Source organism: Hyposmocoma kahamanoa, unplaced genomic scaffold, assembly GCF_003589595.1.
Source record: "Hyposmocoma kahamanoa isolate Upper Pololo Valley unplaced genomic scaffold, ASM358959v1 81, whole genome shotgun sequence".
Classification (NCBI taxonomy): Eukaryota; Metazoa; Arthropoda; class Insecta; order Lepidoptera; family Cosmopterigidae; genus Hyposmocoma; species Hyposmocoma kahamanoa.
In genome coordinates this window covers 7,628,074-7,649,065 of record NW_020654080.1, presented here as the reverse complement: position 1 = coordinate 7,649,065, position 20,992 = coordinate 7,628,074, and the positions used below count along the sequence as shown (strand labels likewise).

At 36.4% G+C, this 20,992-nt stretch overlaps 1 protein-coding gene across 1 annotated transcript in view; it reads right to left on the bottom strand.

The window, feature by feature from the left end:
• The window catches only part of LOC113234178 (protein N-terminal asparagine amidohydrolase), a 72,346-nt gene that overhangs the window by 50,586 nt on the left and 768 nt on the right, over positions 1-20,992 (bottom strand). The window lies entirely within an intron of this gene.

Sequence of the window (20,992 nt, the reverse complement as noted above, 5' to 3'; positions counted from 1 at the left end):
AGAACGCTAATTGGTGTTTACATCGTATAAGACGGAAAATCTTGTTTTCATCTATTTGCACGTCTGTTTGTTTTGCGGTTCACAAACTTTCGCGACGCTTGTTATAGTAATTACAATAAGGAACTCACAGCCTATTCAGTAAATTTGCACATGAAAACGACGAATAAAGACTTCGTATAAAGACGTTGCGTAATTGTAGGGGTAATCGATGTACCACTACGTTTGACTTACGGCGAGGTATGTATTCGACGCGAGCCAAGATTTTAGGTGTAGAGAGTCGCCTCTCGCATCCCGCAATCTGCGCGTTGTAAATTATTATGAATAAAATAAGAACAGGCGGGGAAAATTTGACACAGATCCGACGTCAATAAGCGCCCGATGGCGACTGACGGGGCATCAGGTGTCGCGGCGCTTCGTTAAACTGCTGGGCAATTTGCAAATTTTGGGATAATGTGAAGGTTCTCTGTAGTACTTAAAGGCAAATTTCATTGTTAAATAATTCGTTTTAGACTTTTATATTAGTTTTTTCAGAATATTACACGATCGAATAAAGTACATCCTATCGTGTAACACATTAGGACATTCTTTAGACAATATCCTTAGGTGTATCATATATTTTTAGTAAGACCGTTATTAAATAGTAAATACCTAAACTATTCTCTCTAGATCTAGCAAAAAAAATGTTTCCCGCTTCTCCTCCAGTAACTCGCCTTAAATATCTACGTCATCATGTAGTTTAAATGCTGTAGAAGCATAGAATTGTAATTACCCCACAGACAATTTGTTGCTTTATTCTTTTTGTGTTTAAGAATAACGTTACTTTATTACATTACGATTTTTGTAATGTTGATTTAGATAACATACAGCAAGGACACAATCCTAAATGGTTTCTAAATATAGTAGTAATTATTTGTGATGTATCTATGTAATAGATGGTAATAAATATATTTTATATAATATATAAAAAGTAAAAAAAAAACAATTAAATTAATCTAACTAGACCCTTTTTTGGAACACCAACCTTGCTCCTTGTGAAAGAGTTCGTCCAGGGAAGTACTGTCACCTTACCTATTTCTGCCGCCAAGCAGTAATGTGAGCAGGCTGTAAGCAGAATGTAAAGGTGCTGATGAAGTTACAAGGACTTTGGACCAGTCAACTTATATCTCAGGGTGACGGGCGCAGTGGCAGTACCCCTCAGATATTTGCGATTTAAAGCTGTTAATGACACTGCAACTGTTATGAATACGCGTGTCGCTCACCACCAGGCGCACGACTTGTTCGTCCCGTCCCTGGCATTATAAAAAAAACATTCATTCGTTCTAAATATATAATGACGCGACCGATACATATATTTAAAATACATACATCGTCGGGGATTGTGCAATTACGCGTAAGTTGCATTTGATTATGAGTCTCTATTTCGGCAATTTAGTCGCCAAATCAAATAAATGTCGTGGCAACCAAATTAGCGTGTTTTCGGGAATCTATTGTTATCAGTCCGTAGATAACATAAATGAATGCTTACTGTGGAAAAACGAAAGTCGTAGTTTGACATAACAAAGTAATAACGTTAAATCCCTCTCCTGTGAAATTTGGTTTGGTGCAGATACGCGCTATTTACCAATACTACATACGCAGATTTGCACTGTCCCCGACGACATACATTTACTCACGCCTTTGGATGCCTATTAGAGTAGACTGACACTAGCCATTGATAGTGTATGCCTGTCGATTACCGTTCTCTTTGGCCACTCTACTTTCATTTGACCGCGCCATGTGCCCAAACCTATGGAATTTATTTCACAAAGTTTCAAGTTTATACATCCAAGGCATGATTTTGTTCAACCAACTTATTTATAAATTCTCAATAAAAGAGGTAAGATCAATACATATTGGTCATTGAAATTTGCTCTAAAGATACCGGATCTTAATGCTATGACGTGGATGGGCAAGGAAGGTGTTCGCGTGGTATCAGCCAATGATTCACAGGACAGGAAGTTTGCTTACCGAAGATAGGTGACAAATCAGCAAGTCGAGTTGGCGCACGCAATCATATTGAATGCTACGTGTTTGTTGTAAAGCGTTTACATAATGTAGACGCCAAGAGTCTTAAGAGCGATTACATGCGATGACTTTTAGCAGCGAAGCAAACGCGATACAAATGCGCGATTGAGTTACGCGATTCAATTACACGGAGAAAATAAACTGTCTTTTTAGAAGACACCTTTTGCAAAGGCGTTTCATTATCTTTTTAATAACTTTTTATGGAAGCTTCCTAAAATAGTGGAAAAAAATATATGTTTAGGTAGAAATTAGGTAGTAAATAGTTATATAAAAAAAGTAAATTATATACTGCTAGAACCATGAAAAACGTAAAGTGGTCCAGCCAACCTGACGTCAGAATGGTTTGAATTCTTTAATATTTCCGTTAGCGCAAAGGTAGAAAATATGTCGATAAAGGTACTAAATAATAGAAAATAGGTAGTAAGTAATTAACACAATTTAATTTGTGTATCTCGTTTGGTCCAGCCATCCTGATGGACACACGCAATCGCCTACAAATCCCAAGTGTAGCGATGCAATCGCGTATTTGCATCGCGTTTGCATCGCGCTCAGACAGCTTGAATTCTATTTCTATAAAATGACAGTTATTTATTGAAGAGTCAACAGAAATATGGTTTTGTCATCTATGCTATCTTGTCATATGATTGGCGAAATAATGAAACCAAAGCTCCTGTCAGGGAAATTCTGATTGAAACAAAGTACTGTGCAAACCAAATCTGCACATTATACACAATATATTCCATATCAAAGTTCTGACCGCACGGATGTGCACTAAATAATGTCATAAACAAATTCTTTTTCTTTTATCACTACATTAGATTGTATGTATTTCTGTGGCTAATAGGTAAATGGTTTTAAATGTCAAGTTTGTTTTTTTATAGTATCGAACAATTATACAGATTGAGAGATAGATTTATTTATTTGTAAGCAGACACGGTAAGTACAGTTTACATATTTAAGACTACGCTTATAATTCAGCGTGTCGCGCCAATAATAATAATTGGCATACATATCATATAATATGAATAGCAACGTATACAATGTTGGCATTTATTTTTTAGTCATATTAAATTATATTATTATTATTACTATTTTAATTGAATAATATAATTAAGAAAAAGGATTTAATAAAAAGAGGAAAGCATGTCAAAATAATTAATAATTATATAGAGGGTCGCAAGCTTCTAAATTTAAATTTGTCACAGGCAATTCAAATAGTACTTTCTCAAATGTAGCTATAGGTAACATTTTTATTATATTTTTTATATAATTTTATGCATAAGCAGCAGTTCCTTTGGAAACATGTAGTAGTGTGCATTATATGTCGGCTCAAACGATAGGGATATCGGATTAAAAAAGGAACTTTTTGTGGAGTAAGTTTTTGTTGAAAAATATATCCTTATTTTTGAACAAAAATTATAAATTTTTAAAATAATGAAAAATATAGGTAAGTATCTACTTACCTATATTTTATTTTTGAACATAAATAAACATCTCGAATATATATACGTTCCCTGTGGCAAGAAATCTGTAACTACTGGATATTGAATAACCTCGAAACCTTGAAGATGTCTACGTCATTTCGTTCAAGCTAGATATTAGAAAAAAATATGATAGAGTAACTCGTAGGTGTTACATACAACACCTTTTTACATAGCCAGTATATAATATTATCACGAAAAAAATATTTTTACGCAATATTTTCAAAATTTTGTATTATGTAAGATATCTTCAGTAAACATTTCCAATAATAGTCATTACTATGCAACTGCGCAAGAGATTACTAAGTAACTTAATTCAACAGTCAACAATGTAAAATGGTAATTCATGTAAACAATAGCACATCATGTGACCTCTAGACATAAATTCAATTCTTATACTCCACTGTGAGAGCAGAATGCCTTACCGAAAGAATGGACATTCTGCCAATATTCTACAGATTTACAGCACAACAAATTAACATTTGCAGTTAATAAACAGATAAAGTAACATTGTAAATAGTAATAAATATGCAACGAGAGACGCAATAGTAAAGTTGTAGTGAAAGGCCGTACTGACGGCACGTCCAGCTCTAAATTATAGTCAAGGAGACAGATGCAAATTCGAAGACACAACACTAAGTCAATGTAAGATTTGTAAATTGAGATTAGTAATAAATTCAAGCAACATACTTTTTAGTACCTGTATTTAAAATGACAAGCCTCAGGAGTCAAACGTAAATTAGAAGAATTAAAGCTCGTCAAGTCGAATTTTTAGTTATAAATTAATAGAAAGAGAATAGAAAAATTACAGTTTTAAAATTGGTAATGATATGTCATGCATTTTTCCACATTTCAGTGAAACACACCGATACATATGAAATCAGATGTGGTGTAAATTAAAATTGCAGTGAAAGGCCGATGTCGTCACCAATACGTTCCAACCCTGAGTTATAGTCCCGGGGACAGATGCAAATTAGGCCTGAGGTTTATCTACGTATTGCTAATGAATTACAACTTTACATGCGAGACCTTTCCAATTAAGGATTATTTATGTCTAGGGAAGCTAGGACTACTACTTGGTATGGTGTTAAAGGTTTATGGTGTGGGATTTTTGCTAATAAAGCTCTGGCATTGGCACTTTACGGTGAAAGGTGTAATGAAGTTAGCTGTGTTGTCTTGACACCGTTAAAGTCTGGGTTGTCAATGAGGATCCATTACTCGCTGTAGCACCTACAGTTCCTATAGGTAGGTAGGCCCAGTAATTAGAACATATCGGCGATAAATGCTGAGTTCAGGAAACTTTCAATTGGTCCTGGCTTCCCTGTGCCAACAGACCGACCTGGAGTCAGGACCTGACTGATAAGGTCCTAGTGCAGGCTTGCTTGCACAGGTAACAGTGACCGTCCCTTATAACCAAAAGGTTGGGTTGGGAGGGCCACTATAAAAAAAATTAGTAGAAGATGTGGAATTTCGTCCTGCCTTTCAATTTCTTCGCTCTTATCGTCACTTAACATCACGTGTTATTGTGACCAAACGTGTGACTATTATGTAAATCCGTAAACCATAATGAGTACTACAGAACACCAAGACCAAAACCAGTTATAAAACGTTCGTTTCATAGGTCAGTTCGGTAATGGAACCTCGATCAGAAAAGTCAGCATGAGGATAGTTTTTTCGTGAATATATGTATAACCACTTCAAGAAGCTAAATAATGTGGAATTAATATAGTCTATTAAATGGTATCGACAGAGCACAATGCGTTTAAGCATAAATCAAGCGTGTAACGAGCGTATCGTACCGCCAACAATGCGCTCACGCACATCGTGCCAAAACACAAGAATTTATATTAAATCAGCCGTTTGTTTCTAGAGATAGTGATGTAACCTAAATACTGAGATAGTAAATAGACATTTAAAATCACAAGAACTGGTATTCGAGACTCTGAGATACCTACGAATTTCTTGTCATATTTAATTATTGAATATTTAAGAGACTATTAATATTTTTTCAATGTGCATAATTGGGATGGGATTTTTTTAGCTTTACTTACACGGATAGGTACATGTCATACGAAATCCTTAACGACCTCACTGGCCCAGCGGTTAGCATACTATGGGCGGTAAATGTAGAGATCTCGAGTTCGAGTTCTGGTAGGACTTTATCAGTTCTGATCCGAATTAGTGTAATTGATATTTAAAAAGTTACTACTGCTGGACACGGGTGTTGCCTAAAAGATAGTTTAGGTAACATGTACATCATTTGCTCATGGAGAGTGTTCGGACGGAACCTATCAGGGCGCGGTTATTTGCACAGGTTTCTATACATTTAATGTTGGGTGGTATCAATGTGTTTTGTCGGAGCCAACATGTAGTGCCGCGGAGATCATATAAACATGTTTGGTTAGGTAGTATTTGGGTTTATCTGTCTGGATTTTATTAAGTTTTTGTGTTTCTGGAGTTATTGTTTTTCTAATGAGGCTGACATGTTCAATAATGAACGAAGCCCCTAAATAAATGAAGAAAAGAAGAGAGAACGAAAAAAGGTTGGATGTATATCCCACATTGAAACTTAATACAGTCGCAATGAACTCTCGTAAAGTTTCTGGAAATAAATTTAAATTAGAAAATGTGAGATTTTCAATTAGTTACGGTATTGATCCTAACGTGTGACTGTATCTCTTATCTGATTTCTAAATAGCTTTTTTGACCTCCTTAGAGGTAGAGCCTAGTTTTCCCTTGATTTGATCCAAGTAGATTATTCTCGGTCGTCCTTGTTCACGCTTGCCTTCCATTTTTTTTTCCAAGTTTGTCATGTCGTCGTACAAAGTGGCCTTTCAAACCTCATCTTTCAAAAATCATATTTCCTCTATAGTTTTTTAATTATTTTCGAGATGTTTATTTTGTCTTCACTCTTATTTACACCTCTTTATTGGTCACTCTCTTTGTTCAGCTAATTCTTTAAATCTGCCTCCAACAACACATCTCAATTCAAAGATCACTAAAAACTGGGGTTTTGCGTCATCGTCTACATTTAATATTACTTACGTAACATTAATCACTCATTGTCGGAAATCGGAATATGGATAGTACCGTCACGCTGGCCTCGCGAGTTAAGCTCTTTCGGAGAGTTTTCATTAAAAAAATATAATTTTTAATAAAAGAAAAGTTTATTTTATTCACAATTTTAGTACATGTTATTACTGTCTTAAATCTATCTTAATACTAATTGTCAGGATGCATCAACGCTCCTGCGCAGAGCGCGTTATCGGACAGGAAATGCAACCTCATGTCTGGACTCTATGGCGTCGAGGCGTTGATGCAGGCCAGGCTTACTAAGAACTAGCTACAGTTTACATAACACGCGTAATTAAATACAAAGCTCAGTCCACATGAATTTTATTGTAGAAATAAAGAAAGTGTTCAGGAAGGGAAAAGAACAAATAAAGTAAAGGCGTAAAGGCTGTAACAAAACATTATAATAGAAAAACAGATACAATCGTATAAAAACACTAAATATTTAAATTAGATACAGATTATGGTAAAAAGGAACTTACCCCAAAAGGGCCTGTAATTTCTAGAAATCATATTGCTTTATAAGCAGTTCGGTTACATGATTTTCAATGGTACTACAAATATAATACCCTGGAAGCAGTAAGGTATACATGATTTAACTGGCGATGGATAATCTCATATAGAGTACTAAAAAAACGTCAATAGTGCCTACGTGGAATTATACATAATTACGAAGTTTTATTGAAACCGGTTATCGGAAAGTGCGCAAATCCGGATCCATCTCCTAGTTCACCACTATACGGGACTTGACATAGGAGATAATAAAAATTGGTTCTCACTACTCAAAGTATATTGAGAAAGAAAAATGCCGAACCATCAAATTGTGGAACCAACTCCCGGCGCATGTATTCCCTCCCCTCTATAACATCGGGTTCTTCAAACGTAGTGTGAAGAAGCATTTGGCCAGACCGGCAAAATGATAGTGACGGAGTGAAGATATTTGTGTTTTCCATCCGTTACTCTCATCTCTGGACTGCATTCGCACTTTCCATCAGGCGCGGTGCAGTCATTTTGCCGAGTCACAATAATATTAAAAAAAAAAAAAAGAATTGGAGAATAGCAAAATCAACCATTAAAATAATTGCTTACAATAAAATTTAGGCGCTATTTATAACAATGAATCTTCATGCGTGAACAACCACCCTTAGAGGTGGATGATTTTCTTCAAAATTGAACTGGACCACTATGGAGGTACCCTCTTTCCAACAAAAAAAAATATCATGAAAATCGGTTCACAAAAAGGCACTGGAGTTATTGCGTACCATATACACAAAAAAACACACGTCGAATTGAGAACCGTAGTCTGTACTTCTTTAAGTGACGAAGAAGAAAAGGAATTTAAGAACGATTCTAAATTTCAAAATAGGTGGCCAGGAACCAGAGGGGTGAAAGGGTGATAAAAAGGTGGAATGATGATGAAAGAGGTCGAATCGTCACAATACGTATACCGAACCTTCGAGTAATACTCATAGAGTGAATAATGCCTTTCTCTGAATAGATGAAAATAAAAGGCAGAACGTCAAAACAAAACAGTTAATAATAGGGAGAGTTCTTTGACTTTTGGATGACGTCACCAAATTTAAGGAAAAACCTTCAAGCCCGTTCCTCCGTATTATTTAAAAGGATTAACAAAGTGCTAGATTAAGGTGTAATTGGCGTTACTGCGAGTACAATACGTATTAAGTTCCTCGCGATGTTTTCCTTCAACGAAAAGCTCACGGCAAAGTTCAAATTAAATTTCACACAAATTCTGAAAAACTCAGAGATGCAAGACCGGATTCTCTTGCTTGCGAGGCGGCAGGTCAAACCATTAGGCCACCACGGATTGTGTGTATAAGGCCTGTATGTATGTGTCTCTATAAGGTATTACAATAAAATGTTAACAAAATGTTATCGATTTTTCGCAAGCTACAAGTCATGTACATAAACAAATGATTGTGGGAATAGCTGGAAATGTAGTCATAAAACCAAAATCTAATCTTTACTGATTCATTTCCTAAAAAAACACTTCACTTTCTGATTACATAAACGCTCAACCGTTTATTTTTAAATTCAAAACCAGGCTATCAAATATTCTAAATATAAAAATGAGTGTAACAAACACAAATTGATCATTTACATAAATTCTCTCACGGCACGTCGTCGCGGGCGCATATATGTATAAAAATTAATGTCTTGTCTAAGTAAAGAAGCCATGGATAGTCTGAACAAGAATTTATATTTTAATCTATTTATAAATTATTGTCGTATGAAAACAAAAACGAAATAAGCAACATTTATCATAACGTTAAAGACTTGCAAAAACAAAACATAGACTGTGAAATGCATTTGAAATACATTGCCCTCGGTGAGCATCAGCCCCAGGCCGTATTAATTAAGAACACACTTACTACTTTTTATTTATCTCTTATAGGAGGTTGGCTAACATTATGACAATCCTGATTTTTTTTAATATAACAAGTGACGGGACGAACAAGTCGTGGGTCTGGTGGTAAGCGACACGCCTGTCCATAACAGTTGCAGCGCCACTCGAAGCCTTAAAACGCAAAGATCGGAGAGGTACTGCCACTGCGTCCGTCACCTTGAGACATAAGTTGACAAGTTTCATGTGTGTGTAATTGCACCAGCACTCCGACCCTTCAAAACCGGAACGCTTGCTTGTTGTTTTTGGTTTTTAACACCATTTTGCCGTAGCGCCATCTGCGAGAAATCTATGAAATCTTTTCTTTACTTAGGCAGATACATTATCAACCAAGTTTTCACAAAGATTTTTACATCTCTTGACTGTTTTGATTACAATGTGTATAGTTTACAATTTATATGACAGATATAAAATTAGTGTCTTGTCATGGCAGATATGCGTGATGGGTAATAAATTTTTGTGTTTTAGTTCATGTCACGTTTTGCATCATCGCGTGTTAAAATTGTATAGAAAATGGTGAACGTAAAAATAGATTTCGTACGTTAAATACGGTACTTAATCCTCTTCAAAGCACGTTTTTAACCGACTTGAAAAAAGAGGAGGTTCTCAATTCGACTGTGTTCTTTTGTTTGTTACGTGAAACGTAACGCAGTAATGTGATCATTACTACTTGGCGGCAGAAATAGGTAAGGTGGCAGTACTTCCCTAGACGAGCTCTACTGCTACTAAAACTCCTGATTTTAGAGGCTGCGGATCTAAAGAACGAGGTGGTACTGGTAATAGAGCACAACCATTCCCACAAATTCTTTAACCAGGAGTGCCGCTTTCTACCGACACTTCGTTTTCCAGCGTTTTTGCCCTGGATGATAAGCTAGAGTAATTTGTACTTATCGCTCCTCGTGATATGCCCGAAGTGCAACATCTTTTTTCGCTTATTGATGTTCTTAAGCTCTTTTTTTAGGTTATTGAGTACTTCTACATTTCATCATCAGATATAATCATACACACTTATTGGCCTCCTTGTCATAACTAAAACATTTTTTTTGCTAGTAAAAAATGTCAATTAGGCTGATTTTGCTTAATAAAACGTACTTACTTTTCTAGCTCAGCGACCCGAAGTGGATCTTGGCCTCCGACACCAAAGTACGCCATTTCTATCGGTCTTGTGCCAATTCCGTCCATTAGGACACATTCAGTTCTTTTGACGGTTCCATCCTTCCAGCGATATCTTGGACGGCCCACTGGACGATGACCTGTGGGTTGACCCAAATACGCTCTTTTGGCAACTCGATCTTCTCCCATTCTCTCCTCATGCCAGCGCAATCGGGCAGATTTTATTTCCCCGATTATGAGCCGTATTCAGGGCCCTCCAGTTCCCATATTCTCCTTTGATTGATTCCAAAATCTTTCAAAATATCTACCGTTCCGCCACTAATAATTTATGTTCTTCCTACAGCGTTAGTGTCTACATTTCACATCCATACATCGGTGGGTCCTAAGTATAAGGGCTAAATGAACAATTTGATCACTTTCACTTTTTTTTTTGTGGGAAATGCTTCATTTCATTGTAATCTATAAGGTAGCACTAAAACGAAATCAAAAATATTCAAGAAAACCTCGAAATACAAGGAAGTCTTGAAAATATACCAGATTGAAAGTTTGAAAGCCTCTCCTGTAAAATTGTGATTTTGCGCTTTGGCCCTTATACGTAGCACCCATCGATTAAGATTGGCTTAATTACTGGTAGACATGAACCTTTGTAGTCATGCTTAGTACTACAGTTTTATTACTAAGCAGGCTTAGCAATAAAACTGAAACTAAATAATGTATTTAAAAAACCGCTTATGGGGGTTGTCCATCTCTTTCTCCGATTCCTGCCTCCGTAGCATGGCTACGCGCGCGCGATAAAATTGGAATAAGCGCGCGCTATTGGCTGTCTCAATCAGATCTAATTTAGATAGCCAATAGCGCGCGCTTATTTCAATTTTATCGCGCGCGTCGCGACTTTCATGCATAGCCATGCTACGGGGGCCAGATATGCTTATCATTCAATTTCACTAAAATGTCGATTACGTTACTTAGGATAAGGAGGGCAACACCCACAAACACACCTGAAAACACAATTCAAAATCACGATCAACACAAGACATGAGCTTGTAGTGGAAGAACAACATACTTACACGTAGTCTGTACTTCTTAATCTCAGCAACATTACAACACAGAGTGTTTGTAAACTAAAGAAGAACGAACATCAATGTACCTAAAAACTTTCCCATGCAATGTTATTCCATCGATTGGTGTCGGCTACCGAATTTAGATTTATGCCGGTTCAATCAAATCGTAATCGGCGTTTCGTAAATTACTTTTTATTGCTCCAAACTACCATTCGGACTTCGATTGAATCGTACCGTAAATAATTCAAACGATGACAACCAGATTTAAATACCGTGACAACAAATTTGAATAAACAGAAAAAAATATACTATCTTCTATAATTGGTCAGTAAACAAACTTTAATATTGATCATAAAATCTCTTAGCGTTAGATGTAGAAACAAAACTTTTATGACCGTGCTCTAAAGAAACAGAAGCCTTTTAATTATGATCATAAGGACGAAAATTGTGTATCGAAATTAACTTACTTGTAAATGACACGATCAACTGGCAAAAATTCTTTCAACTGAGCTACAGACCGAATTAACACATCTTACTACGTTTTTACTAAACCCTTACTGTATTAAATGATTAAATTGACCAAAGAAACCAATGGTGTTAAAAAAGGTCATATGTACATGTCATGTGACGGAGGGAAGAATGTCATGCGACGAGTGTGGAAGAAAAATACATGTTGTGCCGACCCCAGCAAGTGTGGCATAAGGACGGAAGAAGAGACGATAAAAAAGTTTAATTAAAAAGCCTGATTTTCAGTAACTGGCAAAACCGTGCTTAATCCCTAGCCCTAACACTTGCCAGAACACTCAGGGTCGTATTCCAGAACTCTACTCAATACTCAAGTCAGGACTTGAGTATTGCAGTGAGCACTGAAAATCATACACAAGTCCTTGCCATTAGGGTCGTATTTCCAGTGCTTGAAATCATACTCAAGTCTGCTCAAGTCCTGACTTGAGCATTGAGTAGAGTTCTGGAATGCGACTCTCAGACCAGAACAACAAAAAAAGAATGTTGTGGATATTCCAAGGATTAGCACGAAGCATTTCGCTCCAACATTTATATGGCAAATGGCTACGGAGAGGAATTTCCAGCCAACAGACTTATTCCCTGAACGGTGTAACTGGGGCATTTGTGCCCGTCTGAGGCGAGAGTGAATGACATTTTTTAAGTGTGTAATCGTCGTCTTTATCGTAACTATCCATCAGGTGAGATGAAGTGAAATGCGCACTTATTTTTCAATAAAAAAAGGACCAATTTAGAAAGGTCATTTCCTAAATCGGTCCTACCGGGAATCGATCTCGGGACCTTCGCATCCAGTGCACACAATGTAAACTGTTAGGCCCCCGAAGTCGTCAAGATATGAATACAATAAAATAAAATAATAGAATATGAATATAAATTTAGTAAAACATCATGATATTCATGATAAACATTGCTGTCAGGTATAGTTGATTTGACCCTGGAATTGAATTAAAGTGATAGCAATCTTACCCATAAAGATAATAGGGATTAATCTCCATAAATCTCCACCTCTACAAAACTATTATTATGCCCTTTTACCGTAATTCAATGTAACGGACACGACGTCACATCACGTCAACGAGAGAAAACTATAGCGTGAACCAGTCATCTAGATATGAAACTAGAATTTTCTTTTGCCATACTGTGCACAGAACACGTTGCAAATGTTGAAAGCTTAATGCGAATCGCATAAATTTAAATAGAATTTCTTGTCAGACATGTATTCCATGTCTAGACTCAGGAATTTCGAATAAATTCTCGTAATCTGTTACACGGATTACAAATAGTGTGGAGTACAGAATTTGTTGAACAGCTTTTCTTTAGTAAATCTTATTAATAGGTTAACAAACATGTTGACCTCGATGGCATCTGTACACCCAGTGGTATAACAATGTAAAAGTGTATTTTTAACCTTCTAGAAGATCTTCGGTAATATAAAGAACATATCAAGATATACAATAAGATCATAATAGAAACACGCGTAACGAATGAGCATAGGTAGACAATATAATACCACATCAAATATCGAACACACATTATTATCCCAAGATTTCACATAAACCTCAAATGTATGCAACCCTTTACCACTTACGAACTAGTAGTGAAACTACACGATAACGCTACCGGTACTCGTGAGCATCGTCGCCGATCTACATGTCCTGCGCAGGCGCAGGCGCGTGGGAATCGACCCGTTATTGACCAAGCCTACTGGCCACGATAGAGATATGGTAGGGACATAAGGTAACCTCGTAAGGTTGGGTAACTATGAAATTGGGTAGGTTTATAATGGAATTAAGCATTTAACGGGCTTACATTAATCTTCAGTTTGGTTACCAAAGTTTTCGTACTAATGTTTAGGAAACACATTAAGTTACTCAATTCCTTGGTTTAGTGGCAGACATAGGTCAAGTGGTAGTACTTCCTTGGACAAACTCTTTTACAAGGAGCTCTTCCGCTACTAAAATTTTCCTTGCCACGCTGTGATTAGCGGCAATTTTTCCTTCCATGATAACATAGAAAATTCTCTTATAGGCGTTCTTTATAACGTGCCCGAACTAAACCAATTGCTTCTGCTTAGACTGTTAACAGATGGACTGCATGTCCGCAGTTAATGTGTACAGTCGTGAGCAACTGCAAGCGTTGGTTGCAGTCGATGTAAACAATAGTGCTTTTTAGAGAATTTACATTATTAAGAAAAAATATGATTTTGTGTGTCTGAAACAATTGATTTTTCGTAACGTTTAATTGAGGGTTTAATCAACATAATGGTAAAACAAAATCACGCGTGGCGAAACTTCATCGACGGATTCTATTTTACATTTGCACAAGTCTAAAAATATTTGAAAAAACTTTTTTGTTACGGCACCTTTTTAGTAGCAGTCCTTGTGAAAGAGTTCGTCCTGGGAAGTACTGCCACCTTACCTATTACGCCGCCAAGCATTAATGTCAGCTTTACTGCGTTCCGGTTTTGAAAGGTAAGGGTGCTGGTGAAATTACGAGCACATGGGACCTGTCAACTTGTGTCTCAAAGTTACGGGCGCAGTGGCAGTACCTAAGGCGCAGTGGCAGTTATGGACAGGCGTGTAGCTTATCATTAGGCACACAACTTATTCGTCCCGTCACTTGATATTATAAAAAAAACCTTTGTTCACATTTTGGGTCGCACATTCCTTCTCAGATTACACGATTTGTTGACAAATTAAATTGGAGAATTCCGATAGTGATATCTTTGTTTCCTTAATAAAAAGTGAAGTCAACATTTGAAAGCATGAATTTTCTCAATACAGTGACAAGCTACAAGTAATAAATAATAACGCACTCACTCACAGCCCCGCACTAGGGAAACCCTGTGTCCATGTTGCCATGGACACACACATACATAACCACAAATACACCCAAACTCACGAGGAAATATTAATATGTCTGTTCTTGTGTTCTAACAGCGTAAATTGTAAAAAAGTAAATTGTATTTAATCAATTTTTAATCACTAAAACGCATATGTTTTTAACCGAATTCAAAAAAAGGGGGAGGTTACAATTCAACTGTATGTTTTTTTTAAATATATTACGCGATAACTCCGGTATTTGTGAACCGATTTTCATGATTCTTTTTTTGTTGGAAAGAGGGTACCTCCACAGTGGTCCCATTTCATTTTGAAGAAAATCATCCACCTCTAAGGGTGGCTGATCACGCATGAACATTCATTTATATAAATAGCAACAAAATTTTACTTAAGGAGCAATTATTTTAATGGTTGGTTTTGGTATTCTCCAATTCAAGGCGTTTTTATGTCTCAATATACTTTGAGTAGTGAGAACCGATTTTTATTATATCCTGTGTCAAGACCCGTATAGTGGCGAACTAGGGGATATTTCAATAAAACTTAGCCCTCCAGTGGCCGCTGAAAAGTCCTCGGGGGGCGGTAGGGCCTCGGAAGCAATTAGGGGGCGTTGATGCTGTCCAGTGCGTGCTACTATATTTGAAAAGAATACTTGAATTTGAATTATCTATGTAAATTACATCACCTACATATATATAATTTTATTCCCTGTGATTTCTTGTGTTAATATAAAAAAATACGTGTTTTCAATTACTTTTTGTGTTAGTGGGCGTTGAAATTTTTTTATCTTGCCTAAACGGGGTGCCAAAAAGTTTGGGGACGTATTGGTTAAACTAAAAACCTGCTCGTAACTTTGTCATCAACGATTCTACCAATAACTGTAGTATTTAATGCAAGAAATACTGTACGAACATATTTTTGCATTATCATAAAAAAAACGTCCAGAGTACCGTACAGACATTATACATAGACCCGAACAAGTAAACAATAACATGTTGAAGAACACGCGTGGCGAGACGCGTGGTTAATTGCTAGCACGCATGGGGCATGCTATGGTGTAGCGAATCGATATAAAGCCCTGATATTAATCTTGTAACTAGTGTGCCAGAAGGTAAGTTGACTTTTTATCGTATATATTGATAGCACGGGACGGACAAGTCGTGCGCCTGGTGGTAAGTGACACGCCTATCTCTTAAAGGTGCCACTCAACATCTGTGAGGTAATACGATTGCTCTCGTGACCCTGACACGTACTAAGTTATAGTCAAAAATAAAACAAAAAACCTCTATTTCATAGGTAAGCAAATTGCACTTGAAATCGTCATATTGCTTAAACTCTACTACTCATTTGGAAGAATGAGCAAGACACTAGGAATAGATCTTAGTAAATAAACATTTGTACACATCGCGTCCTTAGGTTTTCGCGATTATTACACAAGGAAATGAAACTATTTTTCCGGATTTAACCAATGTTTCGGGCCCTTTACAGGTCACGGTTGACATGACAGGACATGGAAAAAACAAATATACGCGATTTAAATCCGTAAAAATAGTTTCATTTCCATTTAATAAATGTCTTAAACCACACATATATGTGGTTTAAGACATTTATTCTCACTAAGAATTATAAATAACTCACTTACACGAGAACACAGAGCAAAACAAATTATTACATTTTTTTTCCTTAGAAAGCGTACAAGGACGGTATAGTTCAACTATAAAATAATAAAGTTTTACCCGCATTCTAATAGTACCTGCAGGAGAAACGGGTCACTACCACGGATTTTTATCATCCAAGTACGCAATAATGCTCACTTACTGTTTGGCGACAGAACGTAAGGTGGTGGTAGTACTTCCATAAACAAACTCTTTTACAATGAGCTTTAAGCAAAGCTCTTACTTTACTAAAAGCACTATGCATAAATAAGTTTTTAGGTATTATTATAGGGTATTTGATTTTTTTTTATAACTTCCAACAATTCACAAGAACATGTTGAAAGTGGTGAAATTCCAGGCACATGGGACTTATCAACTTATGTCTTAGGGTGGCGGGCGCAGTAACAGCGCCCCCTCAGATCTTTGCAATTTAAACCTTTGAGGACACTGTAACTATTATGGACAGGTGTGTAACTTACCATCCGGCGCACGACTTGTTCATCCCGTCACTTAATATTATAAAAAAAAGTGAATTTGAAATTCGTTTTTAGATATCTCGACTGGCAACAACGATATTAGTGGTAAAATTCTGTCCCTTTTTAACAAAAGAATCATTGTGTCGGCGTATAACGACTATAAGATTGTGGTATCACAGACTAGTAATGACGTTCCTTTCGAACTACTGATCTCCGATTAACATACTAACTCACGAATTCTCAAGTCTCAACGAATATCATATCTGTTTACTTATTTCACTATCAATTTATGTATATTTTTAAATGCTAATAAAAAGTATTTAACTTTCGATACACCTTTAACACCATAATTAATAGACACTTTTAAATGAAAAACATATAACGTATGTTAAAAGCCTGTAAATCACAGCACCTCGCGCAGCAACTTGCGTGACTTAAGACGTAATGCATTAAATAAAAACATACATACAACTTTCTAGAACGACGACCTATCTCAAAAACCCCTAGTTTATTAGGAAGATTAAAAATACGACGAAATATATACAGGGTCAATGTTGTCACATGATTATTTTACACAATGGAAAGCTCGGTGTCTTATCATCATCTACCCATTTACATACGTCCCTCTGCTGCACACGGGTCTCCGCTCAGGCGAGAGTTTAGGTCATAGTCCGCCGCGGTGGTCTAATGCGGGTTGAGGTCCCCACACGTTTTCCGAGGTTTGTGAACCCTACTTCCACGCAGAGGTTTCATCACGATGGTTTCCTTCATCATCACAACAACGTAAAGTGCCGGAAACTTTGGTTTGTTTGAAAAAACAAATATACGCTATTTAAATCCGGAAAAATAGTTTTATTTTTCAGTTTTCGTTAGAAAATCTAAGAAATCGATATGTTCCGCACATAAATTCCGAAAATTCAGAGGTGCGACTACGGATTCGAACCCACGCTAGAGAGGCGGCAAGTCACAACATTTTGTACATTTTGTTTATATAATATCGTAAATTGTATTATGTTTTATACACAATACAATTTACCACATTCAGAAGAAAAACATAATTAACAATTTTGGTTTGGGTCCCTACTCGTGTTCTAGAAAAATCGTAACGCTGCCTTGCTGTAAAATATAAAATATTAATGAAGCACAGGAAAGCATGTGAGCGCGCGCCGATATGTGTGGCTAATTACTCGTACGTATGAGGCGTTTCAACTGCGGCGTACATAATCGATATCGAGGCGTGATAGTAATCGTAATAACACACTTACGAGACAGGCACATAACCCATAACTAGACATTACACAGTGATCTTACAATTTGCATTTACGAGTACGACAGAACAAAATCTTAGATCATCTGACGTACTTATGTACACATATTAGATTCGTCTACCGATCTGCCCGCTGTACTTGAATTGCTGTCAACGTTAATGTCAGACTGACGGGTCTTTTCAATATACTTACTAATCTACACAAGAAGTAAAAACATTAGGAAATTTTTTACTAACATTCTTACTTTGCGTTACGCTTTTCAAATATCATTAATAAATAAAAAATGTCAATAAACGACTAATTAGGTACTCAGATTTTGACTACCTCAGTGACCCAACAGTATGCACTGTAGGCGCTGGATGCGAAGGTCCCAGGTTCGATTCCCTGTAGGTCTAATTTGGGAAATGAACTTTACTAAATTTGTTACAGTCTGGGTGTTGCGGGTAGTGTTGTGGGTAGTACAGGGAAATTCTCAAGTTTGAGACCAGGCCTTTGGTGTGGTGGTCTAGCATATTGAATGGTGACATATAATTGTGGCTGGTGGAGTTTTAAAGTTTAGTGGAGGTTACTTTCCAAATATTGACATTTTAGTTCTTAGTTCAATAAAGTGATTAAGATTTTAACACAAGTACTTAAATAAAGTAATACATTTTTTAAAGACAACAGAGAATAGAAATGGGGAAAGTTTGGACAATTGTTACGTAATGACAAATTTGTGAGAGTTATAGTGCGTATGGTGGTAAGCGACACGCCTGTCCATAACTTTTAGTAACAGTAGAGCTCCTTGTGAAAGAGTTCATCCAGTGTACTGCCACCTTACCTATTTCTGCCGCCAAGCTATAATGTCAGCATTATTGTGTGCCGGTTTTAAATGGTAAGGATGCTGGTGAAATTACAGGCACATGGGACTTGTCAGCTTGTCTCAGGCTGACGGGCGCAGTGGCTTCCCAAATCTTTGCGATTGACGCACGAATTGTTCGTCCCGTTACTTAATATTATATAAAAAAAGCTGAAATACCACTCAGTGGCGCACCGCCACTGCGCCCGTCACCCTGAGACATAAGTTGACAAGTCCCATGAGCCTGTATACTTTCACCACCACACTTACCTTGTAAATCCCGAACATAGTAATACTGACATTACTGCTTGGCGGCAGAAATAGGTAAGCTTTTTCACAAGGAGCTCTACTGCGACTAAGTGAGCTGCTGTAAAGATGTAAAAAGAGCTGGATATGAACAATGAAGAGTAGAGAAGACTACAATCAATAAGAGCCTGTTGGAAGATGATGAAAATGAAGTAAAGTAAGAATTTTAAGGAGGAATTTCCCATTACAACGAGTACCTTTAAATATCTGAGATCGTATCGCGCCGACTTGTTTTGTATTTCTCTTTCTCCACTACTTAAATTAAGTTAGGGGCAAAGAAACTTGATTCAGAGTTGAAAGCGGCAATCGTAGTTATGAACGTGTTTACATCTGCAATCTAATGAGGTGAAATTAATATCAATTTGTACATTACTATCCAATTATATGAACTTCTCTATCAATCAACTTAATTGCTCGTTTTTGGTTTTATTGCAGTAATGAAAAGGTTAATATAATTGTGAGGAACTCTTTTACTACTTCATTAACATACTAATTTTAGTTGAAGTAATATTTAAATATAAGTGTATAAAATAAATTGCATCTATTTTCACGTTCAACACACTTAACAACAGAATTTTTAAAATGTGGACCCTTTTGAATTAAGGGTTAAACATATGCGCAATTTATACGCAAAGTGTAACCCTCGCTATCCAACGAAAACATCAACACATTTCAAATGCAATCCGCACCTGTACCTCACATGAAGCTAATAAACAAGCTCATCTACTGTTTATGAAAACCCTTCACAACGCTATAATCTTTTACAAATTGCCCTTCTAAGAAGCCTAGTCGCTCATTAGCTTGTTATAATTACACATCAAAATGAACCCGGAAAATCTTGTGTCTCTTTCTTACTTACCGACTTTAGCACAGGACAAAACGTGTCGGAATGATCTAGATTAAAAATATAATCGGTTGAGACCAGAGCGTGGTTAAGATATTAGTTTAAGAGGCTCATTATTTATTGCGACGTTTTCTTAAGTAATAAGCGGGTTTATTAGTTGCGAGTTATGTAAGAATTTGCTTAGTGCATCATTTATTTGTTAAAGTGTTGTTTATAGCTTACACAGTTACAAAGTACTATGATGGTATGGTGTAATTTAAAGGTCGCCATAACATCCCAGTAATAAGATTTTTATTGCAAAATGAGACCTTATCACCATATCATTTATTCATTATTCTTAAAGAATCGTTCCTTCACATAAATACAAGGGAAATTTCTTCATACGGAACCTCTAAAAATTGCATTGATTTAATTTAAATTAAACTAAAACGTTATAAAATCGATACGTTTTATAGGTATCAGTTGTAAATGAATAAATTATTTATTGTAGAGAAATATAACAGCCGTAAACCAGTAGTAAAGTAAATGGCATAAGTGCAATGACTTTATAAAAATAAAAATGTGTATGAATCACAAATTATAATAAAATTCTTGAAGATCATGTCCCTACGCATCCTTTCAAACGACAGGGCCGCGTTTTAGCACGAAATACACTGGTTAACATTTAAAACAATTACTTACATTTATTTATAATATAAAAACTTAATAAATTTTACCGTATATATTTAAATCGTCGCAAGTTGTGTAGTGTGTGTAGCGTTCGAGCAACCGCTCGTTGACATTCATCATAGTGTGCGTGACAATCGTTAATAAAAGGGTGTTACTGAACCTATATGAAAACCCACCGCTGGAGACGACTCTCCTTTGATAAAAAGCACGTACACTATTTCAATATTATGTCACAACTAAGTACAAAATAGTAAAACGTCGGGGATAGTGCAATTTCGTGTAACTAGCATTGGATAATTCCGCGTATCTGACACGTGTGTAATGTACGTAGGAATATTTTAGATTATTGTACAAACAAACATTA